Source organism: Pseudorca crassidens, chromosome 1 (genome assembly GCF_039906515.1).
Source record: "Pseudorca crassidens isolate mPseCra1 chromosome 1, mPseCra1.hap1, whole genome shotgun sequence".
In the NCBI taxonomy this organism is placed as follows: domain Eukaryota; kingdom Metazoa; phylum Chordata; class Mammalia; order Artiodactyla; family Delphinidae; genus Pseudorca; species Pseudorca crassidens.
The window spans coordinates 69,858,559-69,885,580 of NC_090296.1; the positions used below are offsets into that span (position 1 = coordinate 69,858,559).

At 34.7% G+C, this 27,022-nt stretch overlaps 1 long non-coding RNA gene across 2 annotated transcripts in view; it reads left to right on the forward strand.

The window, feature by feature from the left end:
- Nucleotides 1-26,307, forward strand: part of LOC137225188 (uncharacterized) — a 44,505-nt gene extending 18,198 nt beyond the window's left edge. For both annotated transcript variants that reach the window (XR_010943728.1, XR_010943727.1), the window contains exons 3-4: nucleotides 16,627-16,908; nucleotides 25,184-26,307. This is a non-coding gene — a long non-coding RNA (uncharacterized lncRNA). The remainder of the gene's footprint in view (nucleotides 1-16,626; nucleotides 16,909-25,183) is intronic.
- The last annotated feature ends 715 nt before the right edge of the window (nucleotides 26,308-27,022 follow it).

Below are 27,022 nucleotides of genomic sequence, written 5' to 3' on the forward strand. Positions count from 1 at the left end.
TGCATTTTAATAAAAACTGAGTCATTTTTAAAATATGAGGTTTTGGTATAAATCCACACATCAACTTGGAAGGCATAGTTTTAATGCAGCTGCTGTACATTTTCTTCACAGCTTACTTGTAATGTCATTAGTCATTGTTAGGTCTATTAGTCAGAAGTTTCAAATCTGTAATGTGGTTGTCATACTTAGTAATTATTTTTTAAAATGCTGAAATACAATTTAGTGTGTTGAAATTCAGCTTTATTCACAGATTTCCCCTTCTGTTCTTTTGCAAGAATCAATTTGTATAATGTCAAAATAACAGTGCCTCTCTACACTCTTAAGCATTTTAGATGTGTCATCATATTAATTTTTTGCCCTTTACTACTTCCATTAATTAATTCTGCCCTTTAACTTTTGCTGATCAATGTGGACTAAATTGTAATTGCAACATTTCTATGAAATAATGCCAAATTAAGGCTGATAGTGGCATGCTGTGAGTTAGTGAGGGATTTTAACATTTTTGAGCTTGGTATGTTGATATAAAACCAGATAGACTGAGAATCAACTTTTAAAATTTTTAATTAAAAAAATGTTTTAATTAAAAAAATTTTATTGAAGTATAGTTGATGTTCAAATTTATATATTACAGGTGTACAATATAGTGATTCACAATTTTTAAAGGTTATATTCAACATATAGTTATTATAAAATATTGTCTATATTCACCACGTTGTACAATATACCCTTGTAGTTTATTTTATACATAATAGTTTGTACCCCTTAATCTCCTACCCTTATATTGCCCCTCCCCCTTCCCTCTCCCCAGTGGTAACCACTAGTTTGTTCTCTATATCTGTGAGTCTGCTTCTTTTCCAACTGAGAACCAACTTTTGATTTATGTTTAAATTCTAGGTGTGAAGAATTTTGAATATTATATTATGGTTAAAATTTCCTTGTAGTGTCTGCTAAATACTGGTGGTTTGGAGACATGTAGCTTTACATGATCACTATCCCATTAGAGAGTTAAAATGTGCAATGGGGAAATGAAATAATTAAATATCTCATGAATGTTTATATTAATTCTCACATGGATTGAAATATTGACTTTAATCTAGATTACCCACTATGGTTGATTGTTTATTTATTAAGTAAATGTATAATCATTACTTATTCCGCACCAGATAATGTACGAGGAGATGAGGGTAGAGTGATGAATAAAATTTAGTTTGTACTCCAAAAGAACACAGAGTCTGGTGGAGGAGACGAACACATGGTCATATGTGTACAATAAAGTTAGGTGCCACATTGGAGGTATGCACTGGGTACTGTGGAAGCACAAAGGAAAGTCACTTGGATCTTCAGGTTTAGGAAAGATATGCCACCCAAGCTCTCTCTTCAAAAAATGTTTTTAAAGTTATAAATGGAATACATGGACATGTAACAACAATTTAATAATTTAGAACAGTTTGTGATCAAAGTCACAGAACCATTTCTAATCAACAGTTATTTGGCTTCCTAAAGGCAAGCTCTTTTAAATATTTTTGAATGCATTTCCTTTGGTGGTTCCTCCAGAATACTAAATTATATGATTACACATTCTCTGTGTGTTTTAGGGTTATTTATCATTTTGTTACTTCTGCAGGTTACTTTTTTTTTTAACATCTTTATTGGGGTATAATTGCTTTACAATGGTGTGTTAGTTTCTGCTTTATAACAAAGTGAATCAGTTATACATATACATATGTTCCCATATCTCTTCCCTCTTGCATCTCCCTCCCTCCCACCCTCCCTATCCCACCCCTCCAGGTGGTCACAAAGCACCGAGCCGATATCCCTGTGCCATGCGGCTGCTTCCCACTAGCTATCTACCTTACATTTGTTAGTGTATATATGTCCATGCCACTCTCTCGCCCTGTCACAGCTCACCCTTCCCCCTCCCCATATCCTCAAGTCCATTCTCCAGTAGGTCTGTGTCTTTATTTCTGTCTTACTCCTAGGTTCTTCATGACATTTTTTTTTCTTAAATTCCATATATATGTGTTAGCATACGGTATTTGTCTTTCTCTTTCTGACTTACTTCACTCTGTATGACAGACTCTAGGTCTATCCACCTCATTACAAATAGCTCAATTTCGTTTCTTTTTATGGCTGAGTAGTATTCCATTGTATATATGTGCCACATCTTCTTTATCCATTCATCCGATGATGGGCACTTAGGTTGTTTCCATCTCCGGGCTATTGTAAATAGAGCTGCAATGAACATTTTGGTACATGACTTTTTTTGAATTTTGGTTTTCTCAGGGTATATGGCCCTGCAGGTTACTTTTGTGATAATACATAATACCCTGATACACTATTAAGAATTGATATTATCACCTGTACTGTTTTGTTCACCTTTTTACCTTCATCACTCTCCACCGTTTACCAGCTACCTTTTTATTTTGTTAAGATTGAAAAAGAATAGATATATGTATAACTAAATCACGCTGCTGTACACCTGAAACTAACACAATGTTGTAAGTCAGCTATATTCCAATATAAAATAAAATTTTAAAAAATGTGACAGACAGCATCTTTATTTTATTTATTTATTATTTTTTTTATTTTTTGGGGGTACGCGGGCCTCTCACTGCTGTGGCCTCTCCCATTGCGGAGCACAGGCTCTGAATGCGCAGGCTCAGCGGCCATGGCTCACAGGCCTAGCTGCTCCATGGCATGTGGGATCTTCCCGGACTGGGGCACGAACCCGTGTCCCCTGCATCGGCAGGCGGACTCTCAACCACTGCGCCACCAGGGAAGCCCCGAGACAGCATTTTTTAAAAAACCTGGAAAGAATTTTTTTTAAAGCTTTTTAAATAGTGAAAAAAAAAAAAGATTGTTATCATTTGTAATTTGATATGTAACAGCAACAAAGTCTTTCATTCTTTCTCCATAAATTGACTCTGAAAGTTTACATTTTTATAACTGTGCTGTGTCATGTACTGTGCTATGCTGGGATGGTTTTTCTTTTCTTCTTATCAATTGATTAAAATCATGCCAAAGATTTATTTTCTCCACATTTGAATTGTGGCTTTTTACACAACTTTTTTTGTTTGAACTATAGTTGATATCCAGTATTTTGTTAGCTTCAGCTCTACAGCAAAACGATTCAGTTATATAAATATCTATTTATATATGTAATACATATATATTCTTTTTCAGATTCTTTTTCATTATAGGTTTTTCAAGATATTCGATACAGTTTCCTGTGCTATATCTAAGATCCTGCATGTGGTGCAGGATCTTAGTTCCCCGACCAGGGACCGAACCCATGGCCCCTGCATTGGAAGCACGGAGTCTTAACCACTGGACAACCAAGGAAGTCCCTATTTGTAGACATTTTATGATGGCTATTCTAACCAGTGTGAGGTGATACCTCATTATAGCACAACTTTGTTTTTTTGCCCTTTGGTTAGCAACTGACTTTTCTCTCTTGTTTTTAAAAAAAGTAATATGCATCTTACATTTTCATATATTTCCCTTATATCTACTCAAGCAGAGACCTTTTCCCAAATGCCTTCCTCCTGGCACCATCAATCTTTCTACTCTAATCTGAATCAGTTGCTTTCTAGGGCTACTGTATAGCCTCTCTCCAGCAATTCCCTTCATTGCTTTCCTGAGTGGGATCCATAGTTTCTAAATCCCGTTTCTTCTCTTTCTCTTTCTTCTTTTCCTTTTTTGTCCCTTACTGTTCTAGTCAACATTGCAAAGTAACTGTTTGAAAAAAAAGTATAGTATTAGCAAATGTCTGTATTCTGCTCTCACTGTGTGAGAGTTTGTGTGTGTGTGTGTGTGTGTGTGTGTGTGCACGTGTGTGTGTGTGTGTGTGAGAGAGAGAGAGCAGAAGAGAGAAGGAGAGAGAGATTAGATATTAGACTGGGTATATCATTTTAGAGTCAAAAAATTTCACCGTTAACTGGAAGGCATTTATCAATTTTCTTGACATCAGTATTGGTGATAAGTCTAAGTCAACCCATTCTCATTCTTTTTTAGATAACCTGTTTTTAATTTTGGAAACTTTTATAATCGTCTCTAGGTGTGAGTTTTAATTACTATCATTCTACGTGTTATTTTGCACTTTAAACACTCAGATCTTTCAGCTGTGAAGAATTGGTCTGTTATTTCTCTATTAATTTCTTCTCCATTTTCTGCATTCATTCTTTTTAAAATTTCTGTTATTCAGATGTTGGACTTCTGTGATGGTTCCCTGTAACTCATCTTTTCCTTTGTGCTTTCTGACTCTTTGCATTTCTACTTTACTTTCTAGGAGAAGTGCTCGACTTTATTTTCTAAGCATTTATTTTTAATTCCATTTAGTTAATTGTCTATTCTGCACTTTTCAGCCTCTAACAATCTGTTGATATCAGTCATTTGCTGATAATATGTCTCCTACATTCTTCTCAGTTATGTATTAATTCTATTTTTATAGATTTCTGTTTTTGCTTTAATGGAGTCTCAGGAGAGATGAAAAGTAAAGGTGTATCACTGAAACCTAGTATGAGTTTGTGGGGGAACTGCAAGCAGTAACAGATTAAGGTTAAAGTATTAAACCAGGAATAGCAGGACAAATGACTAAAATAATTGCTAGGCATCATATCACGAGGGCCTTGTAGATACACTCTACTAAGAATTTTAGATTTTATCTTACAGGAACTTAATGCTTTGATTGTGAAAGTGGTAAGATTATATGAGGAAGATATATTTAGAGACTAGAGGCAGGGAGGAAAGTTAGAAGGTTGAAAGAGTTCATATTGGTAATCAGAATGTGATTACCAATATGACTAAGACTCTGCGCTCCCAATGCAGGGGGCCCAGGTTCGATCCCAGGTCAGGGAACTAGATCCCATGTGCCACAACTAAGAAGTTCACATGACTCAGATAAAGATCCCGCATGCTGCAACTAAAAGATCCCTCACGCGCTAATGAAGATCCCACGTGCTGCAACTAAGACCTGACACAGACAAATAAATAAATTAATAAATTCTAAAAAATAAAGTGAGTTTATAATGTAGGTATTATTTTTCTTATTTTACAGATAAGGAAACTGGCTTAGAGATGTTAAATATCCTAGATTACTGTCAATTTAACAAAATGATCATTTATCAATGAGCAAGTGAGGTGAACTTCAGGGAGGAGACTGATTTCCTTATATGAATCCTAGAAAAAAAACATAATAGGTGGTTAACTGCTTGCATGTAAAACTGATTTCTACCATAAATGTAATCACACATCTCCTGTTAACAATGCTATGTTTCTTTCTTTGTTGGCTGATTATTTAGTCTATCTATTGATTTCTTTTCTTTTTATTATCATTTTATTTGCAGTAGAGTCAATCAATTCTAGGCAAAATTGAAAAGTAGATGGATTATATCTTTTTGTCCTAAGAAATACCTCACTCATTTCTACTTTTCATGCACCCTATCCTTCAATAAAAACTATTTTTGGAAAAATAGATGAAATCAATCATTTATAACTAGATATAAATTCAAATTGTTTTTCCTCTTCCTCCTCAGATTATCTGGAATCTTATTTTCCCTTTAATAGATGTTTAACCCTATTAAAGGAAATCTAGGCATTTTTGAGTAAGCAAGTTAGACTTTGGGAAATTGGGAAGTGATCTTTTCAGGGATTCCTGAAATATCATAAATTAGGTTCAGAGTAATTTACTTATATTTCATACAAACCATAAAATAAAATAAAATAAAATAACAACTTATTATTAAATATCTGCTTGTTGGAAAATGATTTAAAAGATATTTTTAAATGTCACATTATAATGTCTATCTTTTGTTGATCACCAGACAATGACCTAAAGTAATTTGGAAGTTCCAAGCTTTTATATAAAGTCCAATCATGAAATTTGATTATATACAGTTGTTGAATTTAGGTATCATTGCTATACTTGGATTATATTGGTAGAGTTGGCTCTTAGTTATACACTTTTAAAGATTGCTTATATTTGGATATATGGATGCTTGGCTACTCTCAATTAGATCAGACCTACACTGATCAAGAATAATGATGGGAAGTACTGATGATGTATTTCTTGGGCAGCTTCAGTGAACAGGATATACTGGTCTCTATTAGTCTGAGACTAGGATGCTCTGACAAAGAGGACAAAGATTCAATAAATTAAAGAAGATGTAATTTGATTTCTCCTTTAAATAACAGTCCAAACTGAATGATTCAACTCTGCTCCATGAGGTTATTCAGAGATACAGTTTCTTCCCATTGGTTGCCCTCATCCCTTAGGGTTGTCATCCTCTGTGTGGTGGAGATGGAGTCTCTGTGAATCCCAGATGATAAGGAGAGAGACAACATGGTGGAGGCATACTCATGGATTTAAGTAACCTACTTTTGTTAATAAGGATATTGATCTACCATTGATATGCTGAAGCCGTTATCAGTCAAATATTAACATTTATTTTCAGCCTTTGGGCTACTTAGTTTTCTACTTACAAATTTTATCTGTTCTTAAAAATTGCAAGTAACACTGCTTGATGATGAGGGAAGAGCATTTTCCCTAATTGGACAAAAAATAGATTCTGCCTATTGTGAGATTATTTGAATGTTTAGGTCTTTGTAAGTTGAAAAAATGAAGTTGTAAAATTTGTGTTAGGTAAATCTCTCACTTTAAATTGGATTCAAGACATTATCATGGGTGCCAATAACTGTAATAGTGTGAATCCTTGAACTCTAAGGTTTAGGTTTGGATCTAACTGACAACTACACTGTCAACTCTTGTAAGTGCATGAACCATGTTTTATTAATCTCTCTATACCTAGTTCTTGGCATATAGTAGATAATCAAAAATATGAAGTGGATACTCAATAATTCTTTAATAGGTTCACATTCAATATTAATATATAAGTAATTATTAATTTTTGTCCTGTGCTATGTGGTAAACAGGAGCCAAAGATGGGTAAGACAAATGGTCTGGTTAACAGAGGAGAGGAGATTAGAAAAGGGCAAACAGAACTATAATATAAAATGGGTTAAACTGAGTATCCTGAGATAAATGTAAACAATGTGCAACAGAGGTTCAAGGTGTAGAGAGTTTGGAGATTTAGGAACAACTTCAGGAGGATGTGACATCTGAGTTGATCCTTGAAAGGTGGTTGTGTAACTGCATGGTATATTGGAAAGATTGTCATGGCAGAGAGCACATAACATATAGGATCAGTGCAAATCAGACTATTTTTCACCTCTGAAGTGCCATAGCTATTCCATGGAACTTGATTCCTAATATGTAATAACGATTTTGTACTAAGGTTATTGCCCTCATTGACTTCACTAAAATATAAACTTTTTGAGGGCTATATGTTGATAAATCTTGTATCCTCTGCTAAATCTATGAGTGCTCTGCGCATAAAAGTATTTTACAAATTTACTCTATATCTTTCAAATTACCAAAAATTCTACAGTTTTGCTAATTATGTTAGATCCACCAGCTGAATATCGTCTAGTGACCTCAGCTGACTCCATGTGGAGTAAAAGTATCACCCATTCTAACCGTATCTGATTTCTTGACCTGATTTCATTAATCACGAAATATAATAATTGGCCATTGTAAAACACCAAGTTTTAGGTTAGTTTATCACATGGCCACAGATTGGTAGAGCAGGCCATTATGAAGATTAATTATGAAGATTAAGTGAGTTAATTTATATCAAAACTTAGCCTAGTATCTGCTACATAGTAAAAATTTCACAAACATTTGTTGCTATTGTAATATTATTGTACCTAAACCACAATTATGAAATCTGTATTTAGGTGTGTACGTCTGTGTGTGTGTGATTTGCGAAGAGAAAATGAACTCAAAATGAAAGGCAATAATATGATACAGTTTCATATAAAATAGGCTTTGTTAAGTAGTCATTCTGTAAGGAATTCTTGTTTTTCTCTGGCTAAGCATTAAATAATGAGGTTTATTTCCTTCAAGGTGTTTTTTTTTTCCTAGGCTTTTTCTCATATCACTTTATATTGTCCATCTGAACAGCCCATCTGAATGATCTTCAGTACTTCCTTGGCTTCAGTTTCCATCATTTGTTAATGAACCCCAAATATTTATTTTTAGCCCATCTTATTTTTGAACTTCAGATGTGAATATTTAACTGCTTACTGAAAATCTCCCTCATGGTAAAAATTGAATCCATCAACTCATCATCTTTTCTCCTCAAATTTCCACTCAGGTATTTAAGTCAAAACCTGACTTTAAAAACCTGGTTTTAAGTAAAGAGTCTGGCCTAAGACCACAAATCACATTGGTTGTATGTTCATTAAAATAGGACCCTGTCAGGGCTTCCCTGGTGGCGCAGTGGTTGAGAGTCCGCCTGCCGATGCAGGGGACACGGGTTTGTGCCCTGATCCGGGAAGATCCCACACGCCGCGGAGCGGCTGGGCCCGTGAGCCATGGCCGCTGAGCCTGCGCGTACGGAGCCTGTGCTCCACAACGGGAGAGTCCACAACAGTGAAAAAGAAAAAAAAAAAGGACCCTGTCTAAAATGGTAATTGAAAAGTTTGAGGCCTTCATAGTATATAAGCCTTCAAATTTATATACTATGGTACTGACACTTTTAGGTGCATGAAACAACAATGCATATAAATAGTGAAGAACGCATTATAAAGTATTTGCTATTTGGGATATGCTAAGAAGACTGTAATAGTTTGGTAAGTCTTGGGATTTAGACCTTTTCTAGTTTTAGTTTGTTTTTCTTGCTCAAATCTATTGAAGCTTGTGACCATATACCTTAATCCAAATTTAATCTGAAGGATGTCAAACAGGCACATACCCTTCATTTGTCTACATATTTCTTAACGCTTTGGTACCTTTAGCAGAAATAAAGCCCATTGCTTTTCCCAGTTGGCACACAACATCTTTCCTCTCCTCTCCATAACCTTGTCAAGAGCAGCCATTATTCTACACTAGCCATGTGTCTAGTTCCACATAAGTACTCAAAATCTTAATATTTCAAATCAACTTTAATCAGATATTTGTACTTAATTATTTCCTATCTCCTAGTGTCTTTTTTCCGTATCATTTTTATTTGTATTTTAATACCATTTTTGGTAATTTGTGGTGCTCTTATCTTTAATCCCTGGAAATAATTTTAGCAAAAATTTCAGTGACTTAAATTTGGGAAACACTGCATCTTTCTGTTGAAGATTTACCATATATGCTAACATGCTTAAACTCCGAAAAGTAAAGGCTTGCAGGAAAATTATATCAATACTTGTTTAGTTTGTTTAATCCAGGGGTTGGCATAGAACTTAAAAAATGTACAACATTTGTCATGCTATTTATTCTTTAGTTGAAGAGACTTTAGAACTTAAAAATTGATACTTTAGTTAACTTCATGAGTGCCTTTGCTACTGCATGGACAAAGTGGGAGAGGAAATCTTTCATACGTATACTTTCCACTTGGTTAGACTACATGAGAGGCTTTTTTCTCTTTCTTAAGTTGCTTCCTTAGTTGTTCACTTTCACCTCAGATGATTTCCAAAATTCCTTGACAATCAGTCTTAGGTGGGTTTACTTTCTGAAGGTGAGATTCTTCCCTTCCACTGTCCCCATTCTTAAATTGCTAAATCCGTGTGTCCTATTTCTTTTGACTCTTTGCCTTCTTCTTTTCCTTTCTTACATTGCAGTCTTTGTCTTGCCAATGCTCCTTCAGCATTATAGTATATTAATATTTTTGTGTTCCCACAATGATTTCATAAAAAGTTTATCCATTAGAGGATAGCTGTTTACCTCAGAATGCTTCATTTGACAAATTATTTTGCATAGGTTTCCTTTAACCTGAAATCTCTGCACCTCAGATGGGTTCTAAATATCCTTGACTTTTCAGAAACTTTTCAGTTGCATAAAAAGAATGCTGCCTATCATGGCTGTAAAATGGATCTGCTGGCCATGGAGGATCAATGCATTGCAAGGGATTGGATCTTGTGTACACTCTCTTTCCCCTCTTGCTACAAGTAAACACTGTACTACTTGAGTCTGGTGTATTATCTGTGTGCAACTTTGAATATTGCACAAGTCTCTTCCCTAGGTGTCACTTATATGCCTTTTAAGCTTGGTTGCACTCATGTTATTTTCTATCCTGTGGCATAGACTGACCACCCAGTGAATAAAATAAAGCTTCTCCTTCCCAAGCCTCACAAGAATTGTGCCATGATTTGTAGGTGAGAAGAGAATTACAAGCCATTAATCATTCATCAATACTGATTACCACTGAGAATGGCTACTTCAAGTCTACAAGCTTATTGCTACTTCTGTAACATTCTTAGGCCACAGAATATTGGCCAATCCATCAATCAGCTCAGATTAGCTGATGTGCCTTTGGTCCAACTTCCTAGATGGACCACATCACCATTCCTCTCTTATGTCTCATGGTCTCCCTCTCAGGAATTCTTCCAGGAATCAGGGGTGAATTTCCTCATTGTTCTGGATCCTCAGACCTCTCTAATTTCATGTTTAGAGGGATCTCCACTCCACACCCACTCTTGCAATGTTTGATAATGATTACCATTAAAACTAGAATCTAAATCATTACCAACAAAGATATTATTTACATTTCCTTGAACCAGAAGGCATACTCTTTAAAACATTCCACGAGGGAAGGGATGGGATACCATCTGTCTACGATGGCAGAGAAAGGGGAAAGTAACAAAACGGTTAAATGTCCACATTAAGATTATTTGAACATTCATATTCTGCCAAATTTGTATTTAAGTGTGCATGTTATTTTCAATAATTAGAGTGATACAAATAGATCTTAAGAAATAGCAAAGAAATCCATGTTTTTTTCAAATGGGAGTCAAGGAGATATGGAAATTCTTCCCATTTTAAGTGCTCCTTAATTAATGGCATTTCTGTGGTTGAATTTATATCAACAAAGAGAATTGGAGATTAAGGCAATTAATCAGCAAATTCAGCTTAAAAATAACAATTGAAAAATAAGTGAAATTTCCTACAGAATTCTAGGGTTTGGTATCTATACAGATAAGATTCATTAGGTGGATGCATAACTCTCTTCTTTACTCTCATGAAAGATTGTTCTCTGATTGTCACTGTGTATAAAGTAAAATAAAGATAGATTATGCAAATATTCTGATTGATTAAAAGATTAAAATTGTGAGTCTTCCTAGAAATATGTCAGGATTCAAGAATATCTTATTGCAGTTTTCTTCCTACTGTAAATAAAGGATCAACCAACATCTTCTAATAACTCACAACTACCTCTTTTCCTGTTAGAACATGTCATCCAGCACTTTTTGATTACATGTTCTCAGGTAATAGCTGGGACAGATTGACCAAAGGAGAGCAAGTTCTTTAATCAGGATAACATAATGATTCCATCACAAACTTTAGATAGGACTACGGGTATCACCATTTTGTTGTTGTTGTTGTCTATTAATAATGCTGTATCTTTAGTGGAATTGAAGACAGCTTTCTGTAGACCTCAATGCAACTTTGTAAAAGACCATAACAATGCCTTTAGAATAAAATCCATTTGCTGTTCTACAGAGAAGCAAGTTTTCTAGTAATTTGGCCATAATTTGAGGACAGGACCCCTAAGCAATGGGATGTGGTAAGCAAAAATCTGAATTTTCTGCCTGGCTAAAACCAATGACCTTGAGCTTCTCCATGATCTTGAGTTGTTTTGTGGGCATTGTTTTCCTTACCTATGAAAAGAAGAGTTTGTCCAACATGTTCTGAGGTTCTTTCAGTTCTAAAATTTTTTGGCTAATTTACCTGGAACACAAGAGGTTCCCTGAATCTGGCTGGTGTGCAATAAATATTTAACGATTATAAAAAATATTTAACTTCCAAATGGGGAGAACAAACATATGGAAATATTGTGATATCTCAACCTTTGTGATTTTGGGAGCAGAATCAATGTGATTAAAATTACAAACCCAATGAATTCCCTGTTTACTTCAGTCAAAGAGAAATAGTTGTTGTCTAAAAACAATCTGAACTACTCCTAGAGTAATGGAAGTAAAAACAAAAAGAGACAAATGGGACCTAATGAAACTTTAAAGCTTTTGCAAAGCAAAGGAAACTACAAACAAGATAAAAAGACAACCCTCAGAATGGGAAAAAAATATTTGCAAATGAATCAATGGACAAAGGATTAATCTCCAAAATATATAAACAGCTCATGCAGCTCAATATTAAAAAAACAAACAACCCTATTCAAAAATGGGCAGAAGACCTAAATAGACATTTCTCCAAAGAAGACATACATATGGCCAAGAAGCACATGAAAAGCTGCTCAACATCACTAATTATTAAAGAAATGAAAATCAAAACTACAATGAGTTATCACCTCACACCAGTTAGAATGGGCATCATCAGAAAAATCTACAAACAACAAATGCTGGAAAGGGTGTGGAGAAAAGGGAACCCTCTTGCACTGTTGGTGGGAATGTAAATTGATACAGCCACTATGGAGAACAGTATGAAGCTTCCTTAAAAAACTAAAAATAGAATTACCATACGATCCAGCAATCCCACTACTGGGCATATACCCAGAGAAAACCTTAATTCAAAAAGACACATGCACCCCAATGTTCATTGCAGCACTATTTACAATAGCCAGGTCATGAAATCAACCTAAATGCTCATCAACAGACGAATGGATAAAGAAGATGTGGTACATATATACGATGGAATATTACTCAGCCATAAAAAGGAACGAAATTGGGTCATTTGTAGAGACGTGGATGGATCTAGAGACTGTCATACAGAGTGAAGTAAGTCAGAAAGAGAAAAACAAATATCGTATATTAACGCATATATGTGGAACCTAGAAAAATGGTACAGATGAAACTGTTTGCAGGGCAGAAATAGAGACACAGATGTAGGGAACAAACATGGAGGCCAAGGGGGGAAGGTGGCAGGGGAGGTGGTTTTGGTGGGATGAATTGGGAGATTGGGGTCAACATATAGACACTAATATGTATAAAATAGATAACTAGTTAGAACCTGCTGTATAAAAAATTAAAATAAAATTCAAAAATTCAAAAAAAATTTTTAAAAATATCTGAACTAAGTTCAAGCAAAATACCCCATATACTAGTTGCAAATATATATTGATAGTAAACATTATTATTTCTATCTTTGATAAAATGCTGAATTAGTTGTTTGAATGTATTAAAAGTAACGAATGTATTTAAAAGAAGTTTTTTAGCTAGTTGAGCAGTTTATACTTTGTGACTATAACCAGTGTGTTTAGTATTTTAAAAATATATATCAGGAGGGAAAGGGATAAATTACAACTATTTACAAAGTAATTCTTTCTGAGAATGACCTTAAGACTAGCAGAAAAGATTTTCCACAATAAAGATATAAAGAAAGAACTACAACCAGATGGGTAAGGAGGGTGGAGATGTGGTCTAGTCAGGACCCACAATCCCATGTAGGTGACCATAAGCAGGAAGGATATCTCAATCATGGAGGTCCTCCTGGAGGAGTGAGGAGGTCTTCCTCAAACCCCACATTGAGCTCAGAGGCAACAGTTTGAAAGGGGTCTGGGTCAGACCCACTTGCTGACTTGGAGAGCCTCCTGCAGAGGGACGAGGCAGCTGGGCCTACCCCTGGGGACTGAGATGCTGGTGGCAGCCATTTTTGTGATCTCATTCTACCTTGCTGACAATGACACTGGTGGGCACCATTTTGGAATCCTCCCTCTAGCCTATTAGCACTGGGGGCCTGCCACACTCACTAGCATATCTGTAGCTGGCCTTGCAGCCAGCAATGCTGGAGTGCCTATCCTGTCCACCAGCATGCCTGCAGCAATCGCACAAGGCAAAGGCTTGCAGACAGTCAGTCCAGTGCACCCACAGCAGTCAGCCTCGGCAAAACAGAAGGGAGTATGTAGCCCTTAAAGGAGACACACCTGGAACATCTCTCTCTGGTGGCCAGAGGGGAACCTGCTGCTGAAGCTCATAGAACATCTCCTACATAAGGCCACTTCTCAAAGACTGGGAGACATAGTGCATAATACATACATAACACATAGACCTAAACAAAGAATTAGGCAAAATGAGGAGAAAGATAAATAGATTTCAACAAAAAAACAAGACAATACCTCAGAAAAAGAACTAAATGAAATGGAGATAAGCAATCTATCTGATAATTAGTTCAAGGCAATGATCATAAAGATGCATACCAAACTCAGGAGAATAATGGAAGGACACAGTGAGAACTTTAATAAAGAGTGAATTAGAGCCAAAGAATACAACAACGTAAACACACCAGAGAAAATACACCAGAAAAATACACCAGAGAGAATCAACTGTAGATTAGATGATACAGAAGAATGGATCAATGATCTGGAACACGGAGTACTGGAAATCACCCAACTGGAACAACAAAAAGAAAAAAAAATTAAATGAGGATAGTTTAAGGGACCTCTGGGAGAACATCAGCAAGTCTATCTGATAGAATCATATATCATTATGTATTTGTATGACCATTAAAAGCTAAAATAGAAAAAAAGAAGTATATATATATATATATATATATATATTTTTTTTTTGGTGGGGGGTAGGCGGGCCTCTCAATGTTGTGGCCTCTCCCATTGTGGAGCACAGGCTCCGGACGTGCAGGCTCAGCGGCCATGGCTCACGGGCCCAGCCACTCCACAGCATGTGGGATCCTCCCGGACCGGGGCACAAACCCGTGTCCCCTGCATCGGTAGGCGGACTCTCAACCACTGCACCACCAGGGAAGTCCCTAAAGAAGTACATTTTTAATTGACATTTCTTACACATATAGAGTGAATTGACAATTCTTATGGGTATAAAGTTACTAATAATAGTTTACATTTCTTGAGTACCTGCACTGTTCTAAATACTAATCTTTATTTATCCTTTAACCCTTTTAACAACCCTATGAGAAATTTAGTATTATTATCATCCTACCCATCTTGTAAGTGAGGAAATTGAAGACCAGAGAAGTTTACTAATTTTCCCAAAGGTACGCAGTCAGTATGTGGTAAAGCGAAGCTCTTAACCAACTGTAATATAGGCATCCTTTGATGATTTCTGAAAACACGACTAAATTATGTAAAATGTATTAATACATCCTTGTTTATTTATAAATTTACTAACAAAAATGGACCTTTTCATGTGTTCAAACAAAATTTTCTCCTTCATTAACATCTGCAATTGTAATTTCTATTTCTTTACACTTTGTAAGATAAAAAGCTGTAGTATCAACTTTTTCTTTTTCTAATCTGAGATTGCAATTCCGTTATATGATTTCCTATTATGTGTGCTAGAATATATCAATACCTTTTATCTTTTGCTTTGAATATGAGGGAGCTAATTTCTGATGAATTTCTCTGAGCTGAGAAGTACTATGCTCTGTATGAAGTCATAAGTAGCCCATATATGTCTCTTTTCATTCTTTCAGGAGGTCTTATTTAGTTTTGTTAGCATTATCTCAGCCCAGAATGTATTGCATTTAGAAATCATTGAATCATCTGTTTTACTCAAGTAGCTGACATTCAATCACACATTAATATTACTTAATTTCTTATTCAGAGGTTTAAAACTCTCTTTTATTATCTTTCAAAACCTTAAAAGGGATTGACAATTATAATGATGTGTCTTGTGATACAAAGAGTAATAAATTGTAAATAAGCCATGAATAGGAATGATATAAAAGAAAGAAGGCTGAGAAAAAACCCCAGTCAGATGGTATACAATAATTTCTTCTTGGGCTTCCCTGGTGGCGCAGTGGCGGAGAGTCCGCCTGCCAATGCAGGGGACACGGGTTCGTGCCCCGGTCTGGGAAGATCCCACATGCCACGGAGCAGCTGGGCCCCTGAGCCATGGCCACTGAGCCTGTGCGTCCAGAGTCTGTGCTCTGCAATGGGAGAGGCCACAACAGTGAGAGGCCCGCATACCGCAAAAAAAAAAAAAAAAATTTCTTCTTTTAGTCAAGGAAATAAATGATTGTTGCAATAGAATCTAACTATTCTAAGACCCTTTAAGGACAATTTCTATTGCAAAGTGAGAACATTTGAAGTTCCATTTGAATAAGGCAGCACTTCTGGCCTGTGAAAGCAGATAAGCTTTCAGGATTCTCCTTGTGGAAAAGACAAGCCTATGAAAAAAAAGGCCTATCAAAAGACATATCTTAGCAGGAAAACACTTAGTTTCCTAATGCTGGGCAAATAGGTATCTGTCTTTGATTTAATGGCTGTATTTCTATAATCACTGATTCTCAGAGGGTCACACTGATACATGGTTAGATGAGAAATTATACAGATTTCAGTGAATTCTTATTGAAATCTATACTTTAAAAATGAAAAAGTTTTGATTTGATCAATCTGAAAGTCCTATCCAAACTTACTCAGAATACATATGAAATTACATCATGAAAATTTGATAATTTGGGGCTAAAATTTTGCTTTTCAGAGTTGTAAATAGCTTTTCTGAACTCTAGAAATCATATTGCTCAATGTTTTTGTAAGTGATAAAGAAGGTTATTTAGGAAGTAATACATATCAGTTAGAAGGCTTTGTGAAGAAAGAGATTGAAAAATTGACTTAAGACGGCTTAAAAATAAGAAAATTTATTATCTTCCAGGGATGACATCAAAGTGGATTGATTCAGCAGCTCAACCTTGCCATCAAGGGTCCAAGTTCTTTTAGCCTCTCTGCTCTGCTAACTGCAACACCAGCTTTACACGTCACTGGCTTCCTTTATGATCGTGAGATGGATGCTGTACATTTTTTTGTTTTTGTTGTGTGTGTGTGTGTGTGGAAGAGAGAGAGAGGCTTTTTGTGAATACTTTAATTAAATTGGGATTATTTAAGAAAGAGAAGAAAAGAAGAAATGATGCTGGGTGATCATCAGTGTCCAACACAGGTAAGCAATGTAAGAAAACAGAACCATGTCACTATGTTTTAATGATAATTTTTGTGGATAGCATATTCTAGTATAATCTGACTTCATTGCACTAATATTATTGTGTACAATATTGAAAGCCATATTGAAAAATTTTTCAAAAAGAAAACCTCCAAAAAAGAGATTATTTTTCCTTTAAACTATTATTTTTCCTTTAAACTATTAAAATAAAATAATATTAATAATAGTCTAGTTTTAAGTAGGATGCTACATTCTTGGTGTTTCTTTTACTGTTATGGTTAATTACATGACTATATATTACATGGATTATATTATATTATTAATTATTATATTTAATCAATTAATTATTTATTAATTATGTTTAATCAATTTATTATATTATTAACTATTGCTTAATTAATTATTATTAATATATTATTATATTATATTATAATATATTATATTACGTGGATTATATATTACATGGATAAATTCCTATTTATTGGGAACATTTTTTGGAATTCAGTTATAACCACTTAACACATAAGCTCTAAATTCTTAATTATACAGATGCAAAATGGAATTTTAAAATGTAAAGTAATTTTATAAATTTGTAAGCCTTTATTGTATATGGCAGAGATTGTTACTTATTCTCACAAGCTTGAGTTGGACCATGACTGCTTAGAATAAAGACTGCTTCGCAGCCTCCCTTGCAGCTAGGTGGAGCCATATCATCAAGGTCTTCCACTGGGATGTAAGCAGAAGTGATGTGTGCAACTTCCAGTTTATGCTTTTAAAGGGAAAGTGTAACACTTTATGGGTGGTAGAAACAACAGGAAAGAAGGAACCTGGACACTTGGTGACTTTAAACAGAAGATCTGATGCATCAGCCTAGATACTTCTACCTTGTACAAGCCATTTTTAATTTAGGCTGAACCTACATCCCAGTACCATAAACTATCTAGAAGTAAGGTGTGGCTCTCTGAGACTAGAAACTGAATTACAATTCTTCTGGGTACAATATAAAATACGTTGCTTGGTTTTAAATATTTTTAGGAGGAAGTAGCATCATATGGAGCTCCCAATATTTTTATTTTGATATTGTAGTTCTTTATGAATGCAGCAGATTTAACTGTTTTGAATGAATTTACTCATTTTAAGCAATTAACATCCAATCACTTTACTTAAAATAATCAAACCATTTGTGTATATATATATATATATACAGCATACACCTCCACTGTTTACTGTCTCAAAGCATTTTAACAAGCTATTGTGCTGGCAGAATTAATTAGATCTGAAAACTGGTATAATAAAAACAATAAAAGCTACAAGAATGCATTAAAATAGAATACCAAAATAATAGAATCTAAGGTTTTTAAAGTTGTGTTTGACTAGTCAAATGTTCCTTAATAATTAGATGCATCAGAGTACATTGTTCATTATAATATTAAAAGGAATGTAATAAAATGAAAATTGAGGCAATAGAGAATTCAGTATGCATAATTATTTTAAACTTAAAATCTTCCCCATAATGAACATAGTTAAAAACATAAAAGACAAATGATAGAGATATTAGAAGCAATTATCAAAGGAATTCTCAGCAGAAATTTCTGATTTAAATTAAAGCCTATGATTAAAAATCTTCTGCCTTTTTGTCCTTCTCCATTCTTCCCACAATCACTACTGCTGCAGCACCTTGTAACTTAATTTCTTTTCCTCAAAGACAGTCTATGCTTGATCCATAGCAAGAATGAACATATCAACTTCAGGTCTTTCTGGTTTTTGTTTCTACATGCACTAATGCTTAACTTTTAAAAGAACAAAGATGGAAATGCTATTGAACAGAGGCCATGAAAAATGGAATTATTTTTCACCTGCATAACTTTGTTAATTTTGTAAGTGAAAATTTTGTAAGTGAAACAGGAGATCTTTTCTTTCTTTTTTTTTTTTTGAGGTTTGAAATGTAGCACAATGTGTTTTGGTGGTTTTGAGCATCTACTCATGGAGTGTTCTAGGTGCTGGAGACACAACAGTAAACAAAATCACTTGTTATTATGTTTACATTCTGGTGATTAAATTAATACTACACCATAAAACAAGTATGGGACAATTCAAGAAAGTTCTTTTTTTTTTTTTGGTACACGGGCCTCTCACTGTTGTGGCCTCTCCCGTTGCTGAGCACAGGCTCTGGACATGCAGGCTCAGCGGCCATGGCTCACGGGCCCAGCCACTCCGTGGCATGTGGGATATTCCCAGACCAGGGCACGAACCTGTGTCCCCTGCATCGGCAGGAGGACTCTCAACCACTGCGCCACCAGGGAACCCCAATTTCATACATATTTAATGTATGGTGCCTATGAACATAATTACTATGCTACATTGTTATACAGCAAGAAATAATTCTGAGTTTCTGGCATACTTGAGATTGTCAATAATTCTGTATATAGGAAGGTTATTTTAGAATTCAATCCTGAATTCAGATTTTAGAAGAACCAGTTCACCAAGTAAAAAGCACAAGAGGCGTTTAAAGAAAAAACCCACATATTTAGGGTATATAAAATATATTAGAGAATATACATTTATTATAGCTAAGGAAGTACAAAGATGCTTGTCTTACTTTAAAGGTAATTGTGTGAAAAAAGTAGCATTCAAAGGTATAAGAATATCTTTTCCACATCTGAGGTATATAATTAACAAACTTCTCTACACTTATTCAGAAAAGAAAGTAATAAACCACTTGTAAATAATGGTAGTCTTGCATTCTATATACTTAAATGTCAATAATCTGAACATAAATTTTCTCCTGTTCTTAGTTACACAGGTGTGTTTTTGAGATAATGCAGAGATAGGTATCATTACCATTGCTGCAGTTCCATTTTCTATAGATATAAATATATTAATGTAAAACATGGAGGATAAATGAAGAGTTCCACTACTATAGAAAACTGTAGTGCATGGAAATTAAATCAATATGCAGCTTTAAAAAACACAACATGGTGACAGCAGAGAAGTGAAATCTGACTGCATTCCAGGAAAAAGACAAAAGTAGTAGGTGTCTATTAAAATAACAATCACAGTGAAAAGAAATAAGAACATATTCTTTCCACATTTTGATTGCTTGATGTTCTGCCCTTTGATTTCTCAGGATTAATAACTCCAGTAAGAAGGAGGCTTTTGTAAAAATGTGCGAATAAGGGCAGACCTTAAGAAAATATACAAAGTGATTTTTCTCCATCATTTGAAATGGACTTGGTTTTACCTTGTAAATTTCTGAGCAACTGGAGTGATATATTCACAGGTCTCCTAGGTTAATTCAGTGCACAGTAACTAATGCCAATGATAACAATTTCCTTTTGAGGACAATTCTGGTATTTAATCATAGATGAACCATGAAACAATACATATATCCAGGCATTAAATAGGAAGGAGTAAACTCAGCCCTCGATATTTAGGAGTTCAGGTGATATCAAAATTATGTTACCAAAAAATCCCAATGGTCAATTTAAAGGCTGTAGTAGATGATGCAAGAGTGAGAAAAAAGATCAGAGAACAATATTATTAATATAATAAAAAGGATTATGTTAAAAATTAATAACAAAATACAATTTATCTAAATACAGCTTCTAACTGAACTGTATCCTTAACAGTACTGATTTAAGGGTTGTGTCAATAAAAAGGGAGATCTAGGATCCCTGTATTAAAAAACTTGGTCAGATATTATACATGATTAATATACTTTTAAGGTATACAAGGGTATTTAATAAGTTTATGCACACATTTTATGCACACTGAGGTATAAGGTAGCTCTCAAATTACATTTGGTTATATTTTCGAATTTTGAGGTTAAATTGGTTGTTTGAAACTTACAATATATTTTTTTCAAATAAAAATATTATAATTGAGATTTTATCTTTCGGCCCAATTCAGAAAATAATTTAGTCCATAATGTCGCCTAAATCTTGTCAAACAGAAAATAAGTGAAAACAATTAAGTTGCATATGTGTAAATTAAAACTGAAAACTAAGTTCACAGAAGGAATCATTTTTATTTACTTTGCATTTTAGTGCTCAAGGAGAAGGAATTTTTTTGTAGAATTAAGTGAAGAAATCTGTGGAATTTCTGAAAGAACATGTGGGCATTTTTATAGACTTTTATAGATCTATTGAAGACAGCTATGGTTTCTTTATGAATATATTATGCCATTTTCTAACTTATATTTCTTATATTCTTTAAAACGTGTGGATTGCTGGAACTCTTCTATTCTGTACTAATTTGCTAAAGCTGCCATAACAAAATACTACAGACTGAGTGGTTTAAACAACAGAAATTAATTTTCTGACTCTTCCAGAGGCTAGAGGTCCAGGGTCAAGGCTTGATTTCTTCTGAGGTCTTTCTCCTTGGCTTTCATATTGCTGCCTCCTTGCTATGTCCTTACATGTCCTTTACCCTGCGCGTGCAAATCCCTGCTGTCTCTCTGTTTCCACATGTCCTCTTTTTATAAGAATGCCAGTCAGATTGTATTAGGGCCCACCCTAATGACTTTAACTTAATCACCTCTTTGAATACAGTCTTCAAATACAGTCACAATCTGAGGTAGTGGGCTTAGGGCTTCAACATATGAATTTTGGGGAAACCTAATTCAGACCATTATATTCCACTAACAGAATTAAGGTTAATTTGGATTGCTAGAATACTTTTAGCCCTTATTAATTAAGAGATGGAGAACAAGCAATTGGGGAGAAAATTGAAGTGGGAGGAACCATGAGAAGGGGGATATTTTTGTTATTTGGTTAAGAACAGAAAAATATTAGGAAATAAAAGAGTATGCATGCGGGACTTCCCTCGTGGTACAGTAGTTAAGAATCTGCCTGCCAGTGCAGCGGACATGGGTTCGAGCCCTGGTCCGGGAAGACCCCACAAGCCTTGGAGCAACTAAGCCCGTGTGTCACAACTACTGAGCCTGTGCTTTAGAGCCTGTGAGCCACAACTACTGAGCCTGAGTGCCACAGCTACTGAAGCCTGCACGCCTAGAGCCCGTGCTCTGCAACAAGAGAAGCCACCACAATGAGAAGCCCACGCACGGCAACAAAGAGTAGCCCCCGCCCATCGCAACAAGAGAAAAGCCCGCGCGCAGCAACGAAGACCCAATGCAGCCAAAAATAAATAAATAAATAAATTAATTAAAAAAACAAAGCCTATGCATGTGTGGAATAACTGAGCCCAGGGTGGCCTTTAGCAGGGAATCAGGGATGTTAGAGAGATCTTTGCATCAGTTTCTTTTTGCAGGTAGGTTGCTGTGTGAAGGGAACAAATATGCGGTGAACTGAAAAACCTGGGGTAGGGACATGGAGAGAAAAGCAATGTGCACCCCACTGTTTACATTTACAGGTAATTCACAGGTTGAGCGTTCATTATCTGGGAGTTTTAAACTACCTACATCAAGACATCATCCACTTATATTTTTATTATTTATTTATTTTAAAAATCCATTATTTTTATTGAGGTATAATTGACATATAACATTATAGTAGATTCAGGTGTACAACATAGTGATTCCACATTTGTATATACTGCAAAATGATCACTAAAATAATCTGGTTACCATCTGTCACCATACATAGTTACAAAATTTTTTTTTGTTATGAGAACTTTCAATATCTACTCTTCTAGCTACTTTCAAACATGCAACAGTGTTATTAACTACAGTCACCATGCTATAAATTTCATCCCCATGACTATTCACTTTGTAAGTGGAAATTTGTACCCTTTGACCCTCTTCACCCATTTCGCCTCCCCGCCCCGCCCCCCAGCCCAATGCTTCTCTCTCAGACAACCAACAGTCTGTTCTCTATCTGTGAGCTTATTTGTCTTTCACATGTAAGTGAGAGCATACAGTATTTATCATTTTTTGTCTGACATTTCACTTAGCATAATGCCTTCAAGATCTATCCATGTTGTTGCAAATGGCAAGATTTTATTCTTTTCTATGGTTGAATAATATTTCATTGTGTTGTATACCAATTTTTTTTAATGCATTCATGAACATTTAGGTTGTTTCCATGTGTTGGCTATTGTTAATAATCCTGCAATAAGTATAGGGGTGCATAAATCTTTTTGAATTAGTGTTTTTGTTTTCTTTGTATTAATATAAATACCCAGAAGTGGAGTTGCTGTATGTCATATAATAATTCTGTTTTTAATTTTTTGAGAAAACTCCATACCTGTTTTCCATAGTGACTGAACCAGTTTACATTCCTACCAACAGTGCAAGGGTTTCCTTTTCTCCACATCCTTGTCAACACTTGTTATTTCTTGCCATTTTGACAACAGCCATTCTAATGGGTGTGAGGTGATATCCCACTGTGGTTTTGGATTGCTTTTCCCTGATGATTAGTGATGTTGTTCATCTTTTCATGTACCTGTTGACCGTCTGTGTGTCTCCCTTTGAAAAATATCTATTCAGGTCCTCTGCCTGTTTTTAAATTAGATTGTTCTTTTTATTGAAATTGAGTTGTATGAGTTCTTGGTATATTTTGGATATTGACCTCCTGTCAGATATATGATTTGGAAATACTTTCTCCCATTTTGTAGGTTGTCTTTTCATTTTGTTGATGGCCTCCTTTGCTGTGCAGAACCATTTTGGTTAGATGTAGTCCTACCTGTTTATTTTTGCTTTTGTTGCCTTTGCTTTGGTGTCAGATCCAAAAAATATTGCCAAGACCGTGACTTACTGCTGACATTTTCTTCTAGCAGTTTTATGGTTTCAGGTCATACATCCAGGCCTTTGATCATTCTCAGTTAAGTTTTGAATATTGTAGAAGATAGTGGTTCAGCTTTATTCTTTTGCTTATGGCTGTCCAGTTTTCCTAATACCATTTATCAAAGAGGCTGTCATTTCCCCATTGTATATTCTTGGCACCTTTGTCATAAATTAATTGACCATATAACCCTGGGTTTATTTCTGGACTCTCTATTTGGCTCCATTGATCTCTATGTCTGTCTTTATGCCAATAACATACAGTTTTGATTACTATAGTTTACTATATACTAAAAATAGATTATTATATACAGTTTTTTCTTCCAGTTTAATTGAAATATAATTGACATTCAGCACTGTATAAGTTTAAGGTATACAGCATAATGATTTGACGTACATACATCATGAAATTATTACCATAATATGTTTAGTAAACATCCATCATCTCACATAGTTACTACGTTGAAGAAAAAATTTTTTTCCTTGTGATGAGAACTTTTAGGATTTACTCTCTTAACAACTTTCATATATAATGTACAGCAGTGTTAATTATCTTTGTCATGTTATACATTACATCCCTAGTACTTATTTATCTCCTAACTGGAAGCTTGTAACTTTTGACGACCGTCATCCAATTCCCTCTCCCACCACTCCCTCCCTCTGGCAGGCACAAATCTGATCTCTTTTTCTATGAGTTCGTTTGTTTGTTTTTGAAGTATAATTGACCTACAGCACTATGTTAGTTTCTGGTACACATGTAGTGATTTGATATTTGTACACATTTCAAAATGACCACCATGATAAGTCTAATCTGTGACCATACAAAAATATTACACAATTATTGACTATATTCCCCATATTATTTGTTTCATAACTGTCACAATTATTTTCTATATATTGTTTTGTAATATAGTTTGAAATCATAGAATATGATGTCTCCAGATTTGTACTTCTTTCTCAAGGTTAATTTGGCTATTTGGGGTCTTTTGTGGTTACATACAAATTTAGGATTTTTGTTCTATTTCTCTGAAAAATGTCATTGGGATTTTGATAGGAATTGCATTGAATCTGTAGATTTCTTTGGATAGTATGGACCTTTTAACAATATTAATTCTTACAATTCATGAGCATTGAAAGTCTTTCCATTTATTTGTCTTCTTCAATTTCTTTCATCAACGCATATTTTTCAGTGTACAGGTCTTTCACCTCCTTGGTGAAATTTATTCCTAAGTATTTTATTCTTTTTGTAAATTATAATTGTAATTTTGTAAAATTTGTAATAATTGCAATTGTAAATGGGACTGTTTTCTTATCTCCTCTTTCTGATAGTTTGTTATTAGTATATAAAAATGCAACAGATTTTTGTATATTAATTTTGTAGCCTGAAACTTTACTGAATTTGTTTATCAGTTCTAACAATTTTTTAGTGGGATCTTTAAGGTTTTCTGTATATAATATTATGTCATCTGCAAATAGTGACAGTTTTACTTCTTCCTTTTTCAATTTAGATGCCTTTTATCTCTTTTTCTTGCCTAGTTGCTCTGGCTAGGACTTCCAATACTATGCGGAATAAAGGTGGCAACAGGTGGACATCCCTGTCTTCTTCCTGACCTTAGAGAAAAAGCCTTCAGCTTTTCACCATTGAGTATGATGTTAGCTGTGGGCTTGTTATATATGACTTTATTAAGACATCATCTGCTTAATAAACGAGCAAATCTTGCTGTATCTGAGATTTTGGAAACAGATGTACCTGTGTTTGAAAGTTGATTTTGTTGCCTACTAGTCATGAAAACTTGGGCATGTTATTTTACCTCTCTGAGTCTGTTCTCTTATCTGTAAAATGTGGATAATATTGTATGTTAATTGTGAGGATTAGGGGAATAAAGTATGCATAGAGTATCTGCATTACATTGAGTCTTCATAAATGGTAGCTACACTAATAACAAAGATATTAATAATAATTCAATTCTTGTTTGATTGTTACACATTACACAAGCCCAGAGATGTGGTAGATTAAAAAAACCTGATCCTTGGAAATAAACAGACACAAATGTAATCATGTGCATTTAACAGATGTGTTAGTTTCCTAGGGGTGTTTTTTCATAAATTACTACAAACATGGTGGCTTAGAACAACAGAAATTTATTCTTTTTCAATTCTGGAGGCCAAAAGTCTGAAATCAAGGTTTTGGCAGGTTTGGTTCTTCTGGAAGTTCTGAAGGAGAATTCATTCCATGCCTGTCTCCTGGCTCTATGGCTCATTGCAATCCTTGTTATTCCTTGACTTACAGATTTATGACTATAATCTCTGCCTCTGTCTTCATATCTGCATGTCTGCTCACTTTTTCTTCTAAGGACAATTGTCATTGAATTTAGAACCCACTGTAATTCAGGATGATCATCTCAAGTCCTCAACTTAATTGCTTCTGCAAGATGCTTTTCCCAAATAAGGTCACATTACAGGTTCAGGCAGACACATCTTTTGGGAAGCTACCACTCCATCCAGTACAATAGAGATATAATACAATTTAATGAAATGTTCAGGATAATTTAGCTAATAATACACATTTGACAAATGATTTAGAAATCACTTTTTTTAGCACATTTAAGGTTTGATATTTAAAATAAAGGCTAAAATTAAATTAATGAAGGTAAATCATTTGCTTTTTCAAACATGAATAAATTAGGGGAATTAGACATTTATTTACATATAAATTACAATATGTGAAATCCACTACAAGTGGGAGAAAGAATTAGGATAATAACAGCTAGTGATAATGACAAGTAGTATTTAGTATTTACTACATGCTTAACACTCATTTCTTGAAATGTACTACCTCAAACAATCCTCATAAAAATCATAGGGTACACAATAGTGAGACCAAAATAGCTATACAAAGCTTCTATATTTGGAAAATTATAATGACATTGGCAGGTAGACCAAATTTGGGATAATTCATAAATATCTTAAATTTGAAATTTTGTTGAATAGGTAATGAAAGCCTGGTAATGACTTGTTTATAACTGTGACAGGCCAACTGATTGCATGGAGTTTTAATCTGTGGAAGAAAATAACAAGATGGTTTGTTTTGGAGAAAGTTTGAGTTGGACCTAGTTGCTGGAACATGAGGCAATAAATTAAGATGAAGCCTTGTTCCTTCTTCATTTAACGAGAGAGCTCTTGGAAGGCATAAGATTTCTTCTGGGTATTGGTATTGTTGAGAAAAGCAGAGCACTTGATGAAACAGTGGCACACAATTGTTTCTTGTCTAGTACCTGGTGAATATGATGAAACCATTAGCTGAGGGAAATATAATTGAAAGGATAATGCTATTATTTTTGGTGCCAAATAAAAAGGTTGTAATATCTCTTAATG